Raw genomic sequence first — 18795 nt, forward strand, 5'->3', positions numbered from 1 at the left:
TTTCATTCTTCAGCATGCAGCTGTTCAATTTTCCCAGAACCGTTTATTGAAGAGACTGTCTTCCCCATTGCATACTGTTGCCTCCTTTGTCATAGATGAATTGACCATATATGTATGGATTTATTTCTGAGCTCTTTTATCTATGTATCTATTTTTGTGTCAGTATCATAGCCTTTTGGTTACTACATTTTTTTGTGATATAGTTTGAAACTAAGATATGTAATACCTCTAGCTCTGTTCTTCTTTCTCAAAATCGCTTTAGCTATTAGGGGTCTTTGTAGTTCTATATTAATTTTAGGATTCTTTGTTCTAGTTCTGTGAAAATATGCCATTCATATTTTGATGGAGATTGCACCAAATCTGTAGATTGCTTTGGGTAGTATGGACATTTTAATGATGTAAAATTTTCCAATCCATGGACATGGACTATTTTTCTATTTATAGGCATACCTCATTTTATTGACTTTATCATTTTGCACTTCCCATATAATTGTGTTTTTTAAAAGTTGAAGGTTTGTGGCAAACTCTGTATTGAGTGAGTTCATCAGCACCATTTTCCCAATAGCATTTGCTTCTTTCATGTCTCTGTGTCACATTTTTGTAATTCTTGCAATATTTCAAACTTTTCTTCTTATTGTATTTGTTATGATGGTTTATGATCAGTAATTACAATTTGCTGAAAGCTCAGATGATGGTTAGCATTTTTAGTGGTAAAATATTTTTTAAAGATTTATTAATTTGAGGGAGAGAGGGAGAGGAGGGGGAGAGACAGAGGGAGAGGAACAGAGAGAATCTCAAGCAGACTTCACGCTGAGCATGGAGCTTAATATGGGGCTCAATCCCATGATCCTGAGATCATGACCTGAGCTGAAACCAAGAGTCAGACATTCAACTGACTGAGCCACCCAGGTGCCATGATAAAATATTTTTTATTAAAATAAGTACATTGCTTTTTTAGGCATAATACTACTGTACACTTTATAGATTACACTGTAGTATAAACTTACTTTTAAATGCATTGAGAATGGGAATCCAAAAACTCATTTGACTAGCTTTATTGTGATATTTGCTTTATTGTGGTATCTGGAACCAAATTTGCAATATCTCCAAGGTAAGCCTGTCTTTGTGTCATCTTCAATTTCTTTAACTACTTCCTTATAGTTTTCAGAGTACAGTCCTTTCACATCCTTGGTTAACTTTATTCCTAGGTATTTTATGCAATTATAAATGGGATTATTTTCTTAATATCTCTTCCTGATAGCTCATTGTTTGTGCAATAATTATTCAATAATAATTCTGTATATTAATTTTGTATCTGTGTCTTTGCTGAGTTCATTTCTCAGTTCTAATCATTTCTCTATAGAGTCTTTAGGGTTTTTAATATATAGTATCATGTCTTCTTCAAATAATGACAGCTTTATTTCTTCCTTTCCAATTTGGATGCCTATTCCTTTTTTTCCCCCTAATTTTGTGACTAGGACTTTCAATACTATGGTGGATAAAAGTGGTGAGAATTAGCATTCTTGTCTTTGTTCTTGATCTTCGACAAAAAGCTTTTATTTAGCTTTTGACCATTGAATATGGTGTTAGCTGTGAGTTTGTCATACATGGCCTTTATTATGTTGAGGTACATTCCTTCTATATACACTGTGTTGAGAGTTTTTTTTTTATCATAAATGGATGTTGAATTTTGTCAAATGCTTTTTCTGCATCTACTGAGATAATCATATGATTTTTATTTTTTATTTTTTTTTGTAAATCTGGTGTATCATATTGATTAATTTATGGATGTTGAAATATCTTTGAATCCCTGGAATAAATTCCACTTGGTCATGGTTAATGACTCTCTTAAAGTATTGTTGAATTTGGTTTGCTAATATTTTTGTTGAGGACTTTTGCATCTATGTTCATCCAGGGTATTGGCCTATAATTTGTGTGTGTGTGAGATTGTGTGCATGCTTGCACATGCATGGTGTTTTTGTCTGGTATTGATATCATTTATGAAAATGCTGTTTTATAAAATGAGTTTGGAAGCTTTCCTTCCTATTCAGTTTCTTGGAATAAGTAGAGGATAGGTACTAACTCTTGGAATGTTTGGAAGAATTTATCTCTGAAAGTTTAACTTGATTTTTGGTAGTTCTTGAATTACTAATTCAATTTCATTACTTGCAATCAGTCTATTTAGGTTTTCTGTTTCTTTGTGATTCAGTTTTAGAATATTGTGTGTTTCTAGTATTTATCTGTTTCATCTAGATTTTTCCATTTGTTAGTGTATAAATATAGGATTCTCTTATGATCCTTGTATTTCTGTGGTTTCAGTTGTATCATTTCCTCTTCCATTTCCAATTTTATTGATTGGGGCCCTCTTTTTTTCTTGATGAGTCTATCTAGAAGTTTATCAATTTTGTTTATCTTCTTAAAGAACTAGCTTTTAGTTTCATTGATCATTTCTACTGTTTTTCATCTCCATTTCATTTATTTCTGCTCTGATCTGTATTATTTCCTTCCTTCTACCAACATAGTTTTTGTTCTTTTTTCTAGTTTCTTTAGGTATAATGTTGGATTGTTTACTTGGAATTTTTCTTGTGTCTTGAGATAGGCTCATATTGCTATGACTTTCCTTATTAGAATTGCTTTTGCTGTGTCCCAGAGATTTTGTGTTTCAATTTTCATTTTTTCAAAGTATTTCTTTTTAAAATTTTCTCTTTGGTTTCTTTGTTAAACCACTGGTAGTCTAGGAATATATAACCTAATCCTCATGTGTTTGTGGCTTTTGTCCAGCTTTCTTCTTGTATTGATTTCTAGTTTCATGCCAGTATGGTCAAAAAAGATCTTAATTTAATTTCAATCTTCTTGAATTTATTGGGACTTGTTTTGTGGCCTAATATGTGACCTGATCTGTCCTGCAGAATGTTCCGTGCACACTTGAAAAGAATGTGTATTCCAAAGTTTTTGGATGAAGTGTTCTCTATATATCTATTAAGTCGATCTGGTCTAATGTGTCACTTAAGGCCAATGTTTCCTTATTGATTTTCTGTCTGGATGATCTCTCCATTAATATAAGTGGAGTGTTAAAGTCCCTTACTATTATTGTATTGCTGTGAATTTCTCCCTTTATGTCTGTATTATTTGCTTTATATATTTAGGTTCTCTCATGTTGGGTACAGAAACATTTATAAATGTTATATCTTCTTTGATTGACCTCTTTATAATTATGCATTGCCCTTCTTTGTCTTTTGTTACAGTCTTTGTTTTAAAGTCTATTTTGTCTGATATGAGTATTGCTGTACCAGCTTTCTTTTCATTTCCATTTGTATGGAATATCTTTCTCCATCGTTTTACTTTCACTGGGTGTGTGTCTTTAGATGTGGAGAGAGTCTCTAGTAGGCAGTATATAGATTTTTTTTTAAACCACTGACCTTTGCTGAAAAATGTGAAATTGTGGTCTTCCTGCTTCATAAAAATTATATTCATTAAGATCCTTTGACCTCATAAAAGACTGATGACTTCAAATCTAGAGGTTTTTTCTTTAATTTGCATACTTCTTTCTATAGTATTGGTTCTGTTGTCTACCTCTTGTTCCTTTAAATTCTTGTGTCTCTCAGCATCTCTTCATCATTCCTTTTTTCAAAATATTGTATTGATTTATTTGTGAGAGAGAAAGAGGGAGAGCATGAGTTGGGCGGGGGGCGCTGCAGAGGAAGAGGGAGAAACAGATTCCCTGCTGAGCAGGAGTCCAGTGTGGGGCTTGACCCCAGGACCCTGAGACCATGACCTGTGCCAAAAGCAGACGCTTAACCAACAGAGCTATCCAGGTGCCTCAACTCTTCCTTCCATCATTCTATTTTTAAAGTAAAAATACCTTTCTCCATTCATTCAGCTTCTTCTTTTCTCTAACTTTGGGCTCTTTCCAAGATTTCAGTCTTTAGTTTTCCATGTATTTTCTCTTCTTTTTGCTTTTTAAACCTCCCCTTGAAGATAAAATAATTTTTGTAGCACAATCTCTTACATCAATGCACATGTCTCTTGGAATTGGGCTTGAGCTACCAAGGCCCAGCACTTTCTTTTTTTTTTCCTGCTAATTGCCATAGGAAAAAAAGTAAACACATGAGAAATTATGATGCATCTGCCTTCCATTCTGATTTTTACTTACCCCAGTCCTCAACTTTAGAATTTTATAACTTGATTATTATTTCATAAAAATAATTTTAATTACTACTTGTTATTGTGGATATATATCATTTTCTGCATTTGTATAATTTTCCATAATTTCTTTTTCCATTGTTCAAAGAATACTGGAATTCACAGACTGGTAGGTAAATGCTTGCTTACTTCTTCATTTTTTGCCCATAGGATTCATTCCTTGAAGAAAAAGCACTGATTCAAAGAGCCTATAGATATTTAATGGCCAATCAGTATTGCTCAGAGGGGATCTCCTTGGCTTCATGCATCAACTGGGTAAGTACTCAATAGGTTCTTATTACGATCCGAGCCCTGTACTCCTTTAGCCACTTCTAGAATCCATTTGTCATTCTATTAAATTAATTTTGCTTAAAGCTTATTTTCATCTGTCATTTTCCTGCTTGGAAGCCTCTTACATACACTCAGGTCTTAGGGCTAAAGCTGAACTCTCTAGATTGCCAGTTAGGCCCTGCCTGGCCCCTTCTACCCAAGAGCAAGTGCATGCATGTGTGCACGCACACAGAGCCCCAGCTTTCTTTTCCGATAGGACTTCCACCACCCTCTAATGTCACCCTTCTACATTTCTTTAGGTTGGTGTCCTATCCTTTTGACACATACTCATTCCTGATTTTATATTTTTGCATTCCCACCCACCCTCTCACCATCCCACCATTCTTTCAAAGAGCTGGAAAGGCATTCTAAGTGTTTTCCTCTTCCAAATGTAACAGTGTATTCCAGTGATTTTCTCCTCAAACCCTAATTAGTCCTGTCTTTGCCAGGTTAACTGGTGGAGCCAATTAATCACCACTTAATGTTATTTTGTCGTTCAAGTATATTAAACTCATTCTAGGTAGGATGGTAATAATTTTCACCTCTCATTCTGAACAGAATGCCGTATACTCTGTTTTATGGCTCATAAACAAATTTAAATTTTTTGAGCATCTACTATGTGTTAGTCACTGTTCTCAGTTCTGGGAATACAATGATAATAAATTAGCTATGGTCTTTATCTTCATCACATGGACAATCTAAGAGTCTACTGTTTTTGCTTTCCAGACCTACCCATTTAAGCACACCCTGAACACCTATATTTTCCTCATAAACTCAATTTTGGACTGCTATCACTGTACCTCGTCTCAAAACTGATTTGTGATAAACTTATTTTACAAATAGACAATAACCTGGGAATTCAGTAATTAAGTAAAGCTCAGATTTATGAAATTTATGAAAGTTAATTCTGCATTATCTGGCCTTTCCAGCATAATAAGTGAAAGTATTCAAAGAGTTGTAAGACTGGTGGAGCTTGATTTCACAGAGAACTTCACAAGGTCAATCCTGGGGCTATCCATAAGGATTATTATATATATATATTAAGATTTTATTTATTTATTCATGAGAGACAGAGAGAGAGAGAGAGAGAGAGGCAGAGACACAGGCAGAGGGAGAAGCAGGCTCCATGCAGGGAGCCCGACATGGGACTCAATCCTAGGTCTCCAGGATCAGGCCCTAGGCCAAAGGCAGCACTAAACTGCTGAGCCACCTGGGCTGTCCCAGGATTATTATATTTTAAAGAAAAATATATACAATGTCTTTTTATATTCTAGTTTTCCAGTGTTAAATAAGATTTACTAAATGAGAGTAAACACAGATTATATAAAACCACATAAAGATGAAGGAAATAGATTACAGCTGTGAAGGATTTGTACACTGAGAAGGAAAGACATGCAAATGTGATAACCTTTATTTTTAGCCCCCAAAATATTGTAATGGATTCACTTTGGTTGGTATCTCAGCTCTGAAAAGTCCTTTCATTGAGAAAACTGGAAATCCTCAGCCTTTGATGAGTACTGTTAGATTCTATTTTGCACTGTGAAATATGCAATTTTGTCAAGATCTTAAACTATAACAAAATATCTTGATATTTGAGAAAATATCTTAATGGAGATGTAAGTACTGAGGTTTCCTTGGGTCAGCGATCTCCACTGGTATCAAAATCCCCAAGAACACAAGCAGGAAATGGTGGAAGTGATTAGGGAGATTTTATACTTTAATTTGTAACAAATAATACACAAGGAAAGAAAGGGCAAATCTCCTAAGTAAAGGGATTAGACAAAAATCTAACTAAGGATATAAATGACCTGTATGTTTCCTTTGACTAATCTGGTAAGAAAATAGGAAATAAAGCAAAACAAAGCAAAGAAAAAAACACCTACGCTATAAATAACAGAAGAAAGATAAAGAAACAACAATGATGATTTATTCACAAGTTCCCAGGGACTTAATGTAAAATATTCTTGGGTATAATGAGATGATTTTGATTGTCTTTATTTGTCACAATTTCATTCAAGATGATCTAAGCAAAAATATGAGAATACAATTACTGAATGGTTTTCAGTTTTAACACTTTACATCTAAAATTTTGAATGATATTTTAAACTGGGAAGACAGTTTTAGGGGAGTATTGTTCTTTCTTCTTTGTTTAATTCATTGGAAAGTTATAAAATGATATTTTAGAGACTCATCTCTGAAAATAGAGGCATTATTTAATAATATATATAATAGATAATATAAGTATATTTATATCAATATATATATTTACAAAATTAGATGGGTCTACCATAGTTAGGCATAAGGAAAACTTTTGACTGGTATAGTTTGCTGCATTTCTACTTTTGCTCTCTCTTTATATCACAAAGCCTAGAAAATTCCATGGAGTTCTGTTTTTCAGAAATATATGTACAGCTTTTGTTGTTTTTATACCCCTTGAACATCAGTTTCACTTTATCATTACAGTTCATATGTTTCCAAGACCCATGATACCCCTATTTCCCTGATATAAATCATATATGAATTGGCACTGAGTTGGTCTCAGTGGGTTGTAAGTCCAACATGGTTTCACACATCTATTTATATAGTCATTTTTTTAAAGCTGTGATATAATGTTTTGCTAAAGAGTACATTTGGTTTTCAACCTAATATGATATTTTCTTCAGACCTCAAAATCCTTGTCAATGACTGAAATTGCAAAGAATTGGAATATGGAGGAATTTTCTAAGGATGAAAAGGTCCCAGGTCACAACTCTGGCCTGTGTGAGTCACTGTGGTTGAAAATGCTCAAAATGAGGCTGCATCGCTACCTGGAAACTGTGTGTAGTTAAAGGATGTTTTACTCTTTCTTTTGGAACTAGAGTAAGAAGTTTATTTTATCTTTTTTTAAATCTTAGTTTCAGAGTTTATACTCTTCATTTCATATGATCCTCACCATCCACTTGAGTTCCTTTTGTTTTATTTTTTATTTTTATTTTTTTACTGCCCATAGTATTTGTTTGTTGTTTGTTTATCAAGAATTTATCATTCTAGAGCCTAATGTTCATGTTTCATAGTTCAGGAACACAGGGGACTGACAAACATCCATGGAATTCAACCCAAATAAATTCTATACATTCCCAAGTCACTTTGCACTCTTCAAGATGCCAGCCTTCTTCATCTCCTCAAGATCTTTCATGAATCATAATTGCTGTAGAAATCTGCATATGCCTTCTTCCTTGGTTCAGTCACAACAAACTTATAGAAAGCTGCAGTCCCCAGGGATACGGTGATTGCTCCAACGGTATGAAATCTTGCACATTTGGCCAGAAGGCTTCACATCTGAGGTTTTATCAAAGCATTAGAAGTCATTGCAGTTATTCTCCTCAACATCAAGCTCAAATCCAACATCCTTCCTAACTGATACAACAAGAGTTCTTTTTTTTTTCCCTAAATTTTATTTCATTTCATCCTCCCTTTCTTCACCAATCCTTACCTCATTTTATCCCCCAGATGGGAACTCACTCAATTATGTGTAACTTATCCTTAAATCTCCATTTATTCTTTAAAAATGTGTAGACTTTAATGAACATCTATGTCTTAAATGTAAACAAATGGTATTACTTACAAATCTCATTTACTTTCCTAATATAGACATTTGTTGATATTTATTTACCACTAATTATAGCTAGGTCATAATTACTGATTTGAAACTTTTGTTTTGGCTTTAGAATCCTCTATTAAAGAAGATTTTTATAGACCATCAAGACAGACAGATGAAAGTAGGGCTGCTTTGGCAAAGGTGTATAGGGGTCTGGCGCCCCCCTCAATCTGCCTGGTCTTTTCTACTCCCTAAAGTGGTCTCTGAAATATCTCTTTTGAATTGAGGGCTCTTTGGAACACAATACAGGAACTCTTGGACTAGATGCTTCTTAAATTATACTCCTACTCTTTTTCCAAGATTTATCCTTCTATGAAAAGCAGTGTATACATAAGCTTATGTGTCATGCCAATTAACCTTTGTGAGAAAGATCTTGTTTTGGTATCTTCAGTGGATCTACTCAGTGCTCCATACACATTTTAAGGGAGTGGGTGGGCAAGGCCCTTATTTCAGTTGACAAGGAGAGACACTGGTATGTAGACAAGCAATTTATACAACAGGCTAGTAGAGTACTTGGAGGATGCATCACTAGGTTACCTCTCCCTGTATATGAAAGCTCCTTCATTCCTTTTTCAAATAAATGAGAATATGGAAAGTTAGCACCTCATGAGATATCACATGGGGTTGCACCCTAATGAAACTTCAGCACTAACACACACACACACACACACACACACACACACACACACACAATATGACATTTAAGTAAAAATCTTTTAAAAATTAGTTCTACAGTTTCAGCCTCCTTACAGAGAGTATAGTGAAGAGAAATATGAACTCACTTTTCTCCAGGCTATGGGGCCTCTGAGGCCATTTGTGTCTGTACTACATGACCTCAAGCTGAAAGGATTTTGAATTAATATGTCTTCCTTCATGTTTTTTGTTGGTGGTGGTATTTCTTTCTTGTATTTCTCACTAATGTCAGCCTATCATTAGTAGTCAGTCTTTTCCACTTCCTCTTAATTGCCATGTCTAATCTAGTGTGAATTGAGAAAGCCAGATAAGCAAGCCTTTAAAAATTGGCTCCAAACTGTACAATTTTGCCTGAAGGCTCTGGTGCCCCCTGAATAAATTGCACAGCATTTAATGTTTTGATTTTATGGCAGCTCTTTTGGATGCTCAGAGGGTTTTTTGTTTTGTTTTGTTTTGTTTTTCATCTCCTTTCTGGCTCTTGTCTACTTTTCGGACAGTGAAGGTTGCTAGATGAGTGCTAGAGGGACAGAGTCAATGTTCACTGTGTTTGTTTTTGGTAGAAAATACATATTCAGGGATGTTGGAGCTCCCATTATCCTTCTGCTGCACTTGGATTGGGATTAATTTGACTTGAAGAGCCAGATATTTTTTAAGAGTCAGTGAATTATTTTTGGTTTACTGAAATAGTCAAGCTGATTCTGGAATAGGTCCCAAATGTACTCATGGGATGTTTCTTAGATAATCTGTGGTTATAATTGATTGCTTCTCTCATGATAACTAAAAAATTCCAACCGTTAGAAATCTGTCCATACTCATTGGCTCAAAGACTCTCAGTTGAAAACCATGGTGCTATTTTGTTGTTTTGTTAGTAATACCAGTTGTATTAAGTAAAAGTCTTTCAGAGGTTGAATACTTTTTTTAGATGATTTTGTAATGCTGAGAGGTGAATTTACCTATTAGTATTTTTAATACTAATACCTATTAATATTTTAGTTATACTAAGTATTTATTTATATTTTAATACCTATTTAATACCTATTAGTATTTTTTAATAATGGTGATGTCAGTGAAACCCAATAGATGTTTTACTTGTAGGTCTTCTAATCACAAGGATTTGAATTCAATTCAATTTTGGAGAATGTAGTTCAATGTACAGTGTATATCAGAAAGAGGACATATAATAATTCCTGTTCTTTAATGGGGTTTTATCATATTCCTTTAAATAATAGCCTGCCATAGTCTAAAAGAAAAGATGGCTATATGAGTATTCTCAAGTTCCAGCTAAAACACGTTGATGCTAATGTGACATGATCAGTATTGACAATGCCATTCTTTCTTTTTCCTTCCTGACCTGATCAGCAACCACAAGACTCACACAGAGTCTGTGCCCCCCAGCTGCTTTGCCATTGCTTCTTTTCTTCCATTTCCAAATTTATTTATTGTTCTACTTTGCTGTCCAACCCTTACTGATTCTATTTTGAAATGAGACATTGGCATAAAAAGGTAAGAATCTGCTTTTCTCCAATAATTCTTCATAATTCCCACCAGAAAGAAACAAGATGGTGGAATCCCATGTAGTTGTTTAGAAAGGACAAACAAGGTCAGCAAGCTGCTGTGCCTGTGGCAAGAGTCCATGATACATGATTTAAGTAAACAATTGTGGTTGCAAAATAGTATTATGATTCCATATTTGTACAACAACAGTAGTAGGAATAACAGTGCAATGATGCATAGGAATGTTTCTGGAAGAAAAATGACCGTACTACCAAAAGTGCTCTGACTGGGGAAGGGGAACAAAGAGGGAAGGATTTGATGATTTGGCATTGTATCTCTTTCTAAAATGACAATGCACTACATTTGTAATAAAACAATGCCATTTGGGGGATTATTTTATGGAAAAGACTGGAGAAGCTGAGTGATGGATTTCTTTGGGTGCATAAAGGAGGATGACATAGAAAGGACAGGTACTTCTGGCCAGGATCACTGATAGGTGCATACTTTGTCCATGCTGGGAACATCATATTCTATAGGCTTAGCACCGAGACTGTCTAGCTGCTAGTAGTTAAATGATAGAATTGAAGGATAGACTTTCTGTCACCCTCCAAATCACTGAAAATAATTGGACTGACCCTCTGATTGGCCCAGAAGAGGTTCTCACCGAGGTGCTTTGACCCAATTCTCTACAGTCATTTTCTGACAGAGGTTACGTTGCTAGTATTTAATTGGATTGGAGAGATGAAAGGAAAAGCGTTATATATTTAGAACCACGTTGGCATTGGGATGAGCTCCCTCCAGGCATGTGTGGACCTGGGATTAGCCTTAGATTGACCACTAGGACACAATCCAGAATCATTTTTCAAACATTGCTTTTAAATATCATGGTCTGCAAATGTGATACCAGATAACCAGATATTACAATTACCATTTGAGCCATTTTCACACTTTTGAGTAAAAAAAAAAAGATCTTTCACTCATTTATTTAAGAAAGGAAGAAGAGTCTGTCTGACCCTGTCTGTCTGTATGTGGAGCACAAGAACAGCAAAATCTCTTTATTACAAATGGAAAACACGAACGTGTTTTTTTTGGCTTTAGAGTCAAAGTAAAAGGTCAGCCAGAAAAAATACCCTTTTTAAGTTTTCTTACTGTAAAGAACTAAGTTGTAAGTACATAGGAATTTTCATATAGTAGTGGTAGGAGAGTAAGTAAATGATACAGCTTTCTTGGGAGGGCTCACTGGGAAACACTGATTAGCAATGAAAATTAGCATACATTTTTGTTCTAGTTATTTATAGCTACATTAAAAAACCCTCAAAATTTAGTGGTTAAAAAATTAATTTCCTATGGCTTCTGTGGAGGAACTGGGCTTAGCTGGGTTGTTCTCATTGGGATCTTTCATGTGGTTGCAGTCAGAGGACAGCTAGGGTTGTAGTTACCCAAAAAATCATCTGAACTAGACATCCAGGTTGGCTTTTTCATTCATGGCATGTACAGTACCTCAACTTAAATATCTAGAGCAGATGTGAGTTGACTGGTTTTTCTCTCTCTCTCCTAATATGGCATTTCCAAATGATTAACTTAAGCTTCCTCACAGCATGAGGGTTTCAAGGTAGTCATGTTTCTGACACAGTCAGTGGCTGGCTTCCCCCAGGTGGAAACTGCAAGGCTTCTTATGACCTGGCTTCAGAAATTCAACACAGCTTTCACTGCATTTTGTTGATCAAATAAATTGGTTCTGTTCATTTTCAAGAAGATGGGAAATTAGACTCTACCTGTTGATGTGAGGAGCAGTATGTGAAACCATCTTCAGAGACCATTTAGCACTCCTAGCTATGGTTGGGCAGTCTCATGCTTTTCTAATTGCCCTACAAAAATGAATGCACTTGTAATCAAGAACACATGTATAAAAAGTCACTGTAGCATTGTTTATATTCCTTCCCCCAAATTAACTTAAATACTCATCAATGGGTGGATGTTTAAATAAACTATGGTAAATTTATGTTAATATTAAAAGGAATGTACCAAATCTATGTAAAGTAACATCAATACATATCTGATATATATTATTGAGATAAAAGAAAGAAGTTGCAAAATTATATGCACAGTAAAACTCTATGTAATACTATGTAATTTCCATGAAGTCTATTTTTATAAATATATAGTTGTAGATGTATATTTAAAAGCATAGGCAAATGATCTGGAAGGAGGTATGCCACAAACTGTGATGTTTGGTGATAGAAGGATTGGAGTTTTTCAGGGAGGAGGGGGCATAGATTTAGACTTAAATATGTCAAGTCTCATTTTTTTTCTGAAAGGAAAATTGGTTTTTACTTGACTAAGTAAAAATTAATTAAGAATATACAAAATATATTTGAATGGTGTAAGTACTAAAGCCCACTTATACTCAGTGGCATATGTTGAGGAAAAAGAAACTAATAACTTTCTTTGTAAGAAGTTACTAAAAAACTTAGGTAGATAAATAAAGAGGCAGAAATGAATAATGCCCTCCTTATACAGGTAGACGTGGATTTTCTATAAAGTGATGTGCATTGCTTTGTGAACAGCCAGGTCAATATCTAGTAGAGGACAAGTTAAGACAGAGTCCTTTAAAAATGTTTCCACAGCTTAGATCAAGGAACATCTTTTTCAAAGTTATTGCAACTGCCACAGTGGGAGTGTGAGAGAAATTGACGTCTAATTTTCCTCCAATTTTTCTACCTCTCATTGTGTTTTGTCAGCATCTCTCACTCAAATCCAAACTTTTATTAATGTTTAGAGGACTAATAATTGGCCTAAAATCTGGAGACTTGATATTGAAGCAAATATAAATGAAAGGTAAAAGGGTTTTGATTCGGCTTTTCCTTTTATCTCACTGCCCTTAGACCTTGCCAGGATATGTATAATGAAATATATTTTCCAAAATTCAGCAGCTCTGACTCAGTCTCTTTCTTCTCATAGTAACCCTGCTTTGGACTCAGGCTATGCCTCTTCCGATCTATTATCCACTCTTCTCTTCCCATAGGCTGATATGTATAGATTGCATCATAGCATTGCCATAGCCTCTGAATTCTGATTGGATTTGGTCAATGTGGAGGCTTAGACCAAGATTAGAAAAGAGAAGGAGAGGTCCAGGCATTAAATCCTTCCACGAAAAATTTCCTTGGGCTGGCTGTGTCCATCAGCTGATGATCACTTCAAGGGCAGTGAAGTGTATTTGGTATTTAATTCCCCCCTCCATTTTTTTCTGTCTTGAGGTGGTAATGACTTGGCTGCTATTGATTCTAGTTACTGCCTTATCCCTTAGTGTTACTCTTCTCTTACACGTTTGTCCTAGCCTCTTATAAATCCTCCACATCTTCCTTCCATGTCTGGTTCTGAGTATGCCATTTGTCTTCTGTTAGGATGACTGCTCTGTGGGGTATGTGTGCGGTGGAGAATACCATTCCCTTTCACCCTCAAAATCTTCATTTTTGTTATTTATCATAATAAAGATATTCAACGTGTACAACAATTGTATATATAATATATATAATGTATACAAGTTTATATATATATGAACTTGTATATATATTCCTATTGGAGGTCTTTGATGTATTATGGCAGGTGTTGTAGGGAAGAGGAGTAGACCTGGGATAACATTCTAGGTACCTGAAAGTCTGGGAATCTCTGAAGGAGTCTGAAACTTTAACAACTTATTTAGAGTGTTAGAGAACAAGAGATGCCAATATATGTGAAGAAGAATATAAGAATTTAAGACATTGTCCCAAAAAGCAGACATCAACTCATCCTAACTGTTTCTATTGCTAACCTACTAACTGTTTACTATGGGCTGTAAGTTGCTGAGATCTAGGGTAGGTGGAGGGGGCAAAGCCCACTTGAGGAGAGAATGAAGAAGAGTTTGCTGACTGAGTTGATTCAGTCAGAGTTCATCCTCTGAGTTAGCTTTGACACAGGGCATAACCTACCTGTTCTCTACTAAGTCCCATAAAATAAGTTCAACATTGAAGGAAATTATAAGCCAGACCAATCTTTATTTGCACTATGTTTCCGTGGGGTTTTAGAGAGGTAGTACGGAAGTGAGTCAGGCAGTGGGTACCAGTACCTTTTAACCTATTTTTTTAAATGGATAAGAAAACCTTGACTTATGGCATTACTATTTTGTAAATAACACTAGGGAAAGTATGGTATAATTTCCAGCAAAAGCCTACTTCCTTGTTGTAGAAGAAATTCTTCAGAAGCATTAGTACTGGGCTGAAATTATTAATAATAATAATGAATAGCTAGGATTTGTTAAGCATCCTATCATTTAGGATTTTTTCCCTTTCAAGTAATAGAATAGTCAATTAAAGTGGCTTAACAACGGGACATTTAATTTTCTCTTGTACTAAATTGTCTACAGAGAGATGGTTTCAGGGTTGTTAATACAGCAACTCAAATCTGTCAAGTTCCTTGAGTTGGCTTCTCTGTAATTCTCTTAGCTTTACCCTCATGGTAATGGGATGGAGGTCACACCTCATAAAACAATGTCCATGGAAGGAAAAGGGGGCAGTCTTTTTTCTTCCCGACTCTGTTTTTACAAAAAAGGAAAATCCAAGAAACTCCTAGCAGAATCCCCTTAAGTTGCATGAAGTGGGACCAAGTGTTAGGCCCACCCTTAAACCTATCATTGTCAAGAGAATTCCTTTGTTTGAGTGTGAGGGATGGATTCACCTTCTCAAAACACATTGCTGCCCCATAGCAGAGTAACATCCAGTATTTATTAGCAAGAGGGATGGTTTGGGAGTAGGTGGTCAGCATTCTGCCACAAACTTCTTCTAAGAGCCAGACATGCTGACATTTTGCATAGTCTCTCTGATCATGCCCACAAAGCAATAAGGTTTATGTTATTAGCCACATATGAGGAAACTGAGGCACAGAGAGACTACGTAACTCATCCAAGACCACATTGTACTTAGTGGAGTGGAGAATCATTCATTCAGCAGATATTTGTCAAACACCTGCTCTGTGCAATGAGTATGTGAAGAGAAATACTGTTCTCTTCCCTGTTCCTCCCTGTTCTCAAGTTGCTTATGGCAGAGTTGGGGAGTTTTGACCAGCAAAGTAATAATGGCACTGTACATGGTAAGGGCAGCTCATGCAGATGTGTATCAAGTCCACCAATGGCACAAAAAAGTGGGTTATTAGCCCTGCATGAATGGGTCTGGGGAGTTTTCCCAGGAAGCCTGACTCTAGCTGGGTGGATCAACTGAATCTCACACAGAGAGATGGACTAAGGCAGGGAGGGCACTTCAGGCCAAGGGAAAGCATCAGAAAGGTATTGCTCATCACGGAAGGAATGTTCCTTTTCTATTTGTCAAGCTTTCCAATGTTAATTGGAAATTGTGTCTCTAAGGGAATTAGAGCAGATATAAGATGCAATGATCCTAAACCAATTTAGAAATGTACTCCTGCACCTTCAGTGAAATGACTGCTTATAAATTGCATTAAAGGGAACCTTTCTCATCTTCACATCTACAAAGAAATTCAAAGAAGAGGAGATTTTCTTTCCTAGATAGACTCTTTAGACAACTCCAATCTGTTTTCAGAGAACAAAATAATTAGTTGTAAATTCCAAATGGCACAAAATTTTATCATTTCCCCTGGAGACGAGTTCCCTGAAGAGAAAATTTCTGATTTTTTACCCCCAGTTGATTTGAAAGGGACTGGGTGGAATTATGGTTAGGGAAGAGGAGTAAAAGTAAAGGAGAGATGATAATTAATTTAAGAAGAATCAAGAAGACATTTTAAGGACGTCTGGGTGGCTCAGCGGTTTAGCGCTGCCTTTAGCCCAGGGCCTGATCCTGGAGTCCCTGGATCGAGTCCTACATCAGGTTCCCTGCATGAAGCCTGCTTCTCCCTCTGCCTGTCTCTCTCTCTCTCTCTCTCTCATGAATAAATAAAATATTTTTTAAAAGGTATTAAAAAAAGAAGACATTTTAGACTAGGATAGCTTCAAGAGCATTAAATATACCTTCTTCATCAGGGCTTAAAAGTTAATTATATTTTGTTCATATGAAGTAATATTCCCCAGTGATGAAAAATTACTAAAACATTTAGTAAAACAGTAAAAAAAAATCACTACAAGGAGTAATAGCTTTTACCCCATTAGCTTTATGTTCTGTAGAGCATTCTGTGTGATAGCCTTTGTTTTCTATATTAGAGTTAATGACTTCTAAAATGATTGTCATATCACTTTGTCCCTCTTTCCAGTCTTTCTTACCATTTTCTTGTCCCTCCTCATCCTGTGGATGCACCAACGCATCTAGTATGTACTGATTGGTAGTTCACACTTGTAAAGTTTGATTTAAACACCAACAACTGAAAGAGTCCAACCAATACAAATAAGAGAAAGGAACAAGTGGTGGTGGTGGCGGGTGGTGGTGGAAAACAGGTCAGGGATTGGATTTCTGGCTGGCATTTTATGTTATAATAAACAAAATGCCATCCAGCTGTAATTACTTGATACACCAGCTTTTTATTTATTTTAAATTTTTGCTCCTTGTTTTTTGGGATAACAGATTTGGAGCTGGCTAGTAAGAATCCACGCCCTCCATCTTTCTTGCCTCTATCCTTACCAGAGCCAAATGAGTGCCCAAATGATTTCCTATAACTAATCATCCCCAGCACTGTCATAGATCTAGATGACATTGACATGCTTTAAATCCAACTGGGAAATGACCAGTCATGAAGGATAGCTTGGAGATGACATAGGGAGCTGTGGTTTTAGTACATCCCAGCTTCATACCTTAGATCCCAATACCTTACATCCCAATTTAACAATGCAAATTATAAGAGAACATTCATAATCTAATAGCAATATAGTTGAAGATCCTGAGAAAATAAATTCTGTTTTCTTCATTGGAAATGACAATAATGTGTAATTTTTTTTTAAGTTTTTTAATCAGAGAGCTTTTCATTTGGAAATATAGGAACTATGAGCTGTAGGCATCTTTATACTAGTTTATCCTATCTGTTATGTGAATTGAATAAGGGTGATAGATACCTCTGCAAAACTTGAGTTAATAACCATGACCTTCAATAATGAGTATTATAACCTTTCCTCAATAAATGACTGATGATTTTAGAATGAACAGTCCCATCTCAGGGTTCTCAGGCAGAGTTGGCCTTGGCTGGAAATATAGAAAGAGCTAGCAGTAGAAATGGTTGTGGCAACTCTGTTACTCATACCACATACATCCCTGAGGAATTTAATTCACCCTAAATTAACTAGAGTTTGGGATTAATGATGTGGTGATGATGAATATTCCTTGGAAAGACTGTTTGTTCTGTCACTTCTATCCTGATGACTCAGTTTACCTTTGCTACACTTCATAAGCAATCAGATAGTTTGAAGACAAGACAGCATCCACTTGTATTTAGACACCACAAGAAACCAGATATCTTTAAAAACAAAAACAAAAACAAAAACACATAATCACAGTCTTATGGAGCTGGGATCCCAGTTGCAAAAAAGGCCTAAGGCAAACATTTAGAGACCAAAATAGTACATAATAAATTGCCAAATGTAGACTGTATAGGACTTTTAGAATTCAGAGAAAGGAGAAATTTGTGTAGGCAAAAATTGCTTGAAGAGGGGCGTTGAATTATACTTTTAAAGGTAATGAGAAATTGTAGTAGAAAGTGGAAACTTGGTGAGGGGAAAGGATGATAGTGTTCAGAAATGTGGTGAAAAGTCGTATCTGCTGGAGACTGAGCAAAGCCTCTGAATTCCAGTAGCAAAGTCTCTGAACCCTCACCTCAATACCTCGGAGCATCTCATTTTATTTTATTTAAAATAAATTAAAGATTTTATTTACGTATTCATGAGAGACACAGGGAGAGAGGCAGGGACAGAGGCAGAGGGAGAAGCAGGCTCCCTGGGGGGAGACTGATGAAGGACTTGATCCCAGGATCACAGGATCACGACCTGAGCTAAAGCCAAAGGTTCAACCACTGAGCCACCCAGCTGCCCCAGGCCGTCCCATTTTATAAGCTGACTCACTCCACTGGTATTCCACGTCTCTGAAGTTGGGACCATTCTTTCTCTTCTTCTGTTACAGAAGATAAACATTCCTGATCCTCTCAAAGGACAATTCTTCCACTGTCCTTTGGGTTCCATTTCTGTCACATTCTTAATGAGTCACTTCCTTAGCTCTACCTTCCTGTCCTCCTCATAAGCAGTATCCCCCACTGTAATGACTTCTACCTATGGGTATTCGAACATGCTTTCCCACCTCCAACTAGTATCAATGACAAAGACACCTGTAGACTACCGCCCTCCTCTACCCACCACCCCCTTTTAGTGCTCCTTCACAGAAAAACTTATTGAGTTAATATTGCCATTGTTCTCTTTTCCTCCCACCCCAGCCTCCTTACCTGACTTCAACTGAGTTCTTTTTTTTCCAGTCTTCTGAAGC

At 36.0% G+C, this 18795-nt stretch overlaps 1 long non-coding RNA gene across 1 annotated transcript in view; it reads left to right on the forward strand.

Annotated features, from left to right (window-relative positions):
- Positions 1-18795, forward strand: part of LOC140614478 (uncharacterized) — a 90689-nt gene that overhangs the window by 54185 nt on the left and 17709 nt on the right. The window contains exon 3 of the long non-coding RNA XR_012015333.1: positions 4354-4458. This is a non-coding gene — a long non-coding RNA (uncharacterized lncRNA). The remainder of the gene's footprint in view (positions 1-4353; positions 4459-18795) is intronic.

This window comes from Canis lupus, chromosome 22 (assembly GCF_048164855.1).
Source record: "Canis lupus baileyi chromosome 22, mCanLup2.hap1, whole genome shotgun sequence".
NCBI lineage: Eukaryota > Metazoa > Chordata > Mammalia > Carnivora > Canidae > Canis > Canis lupus.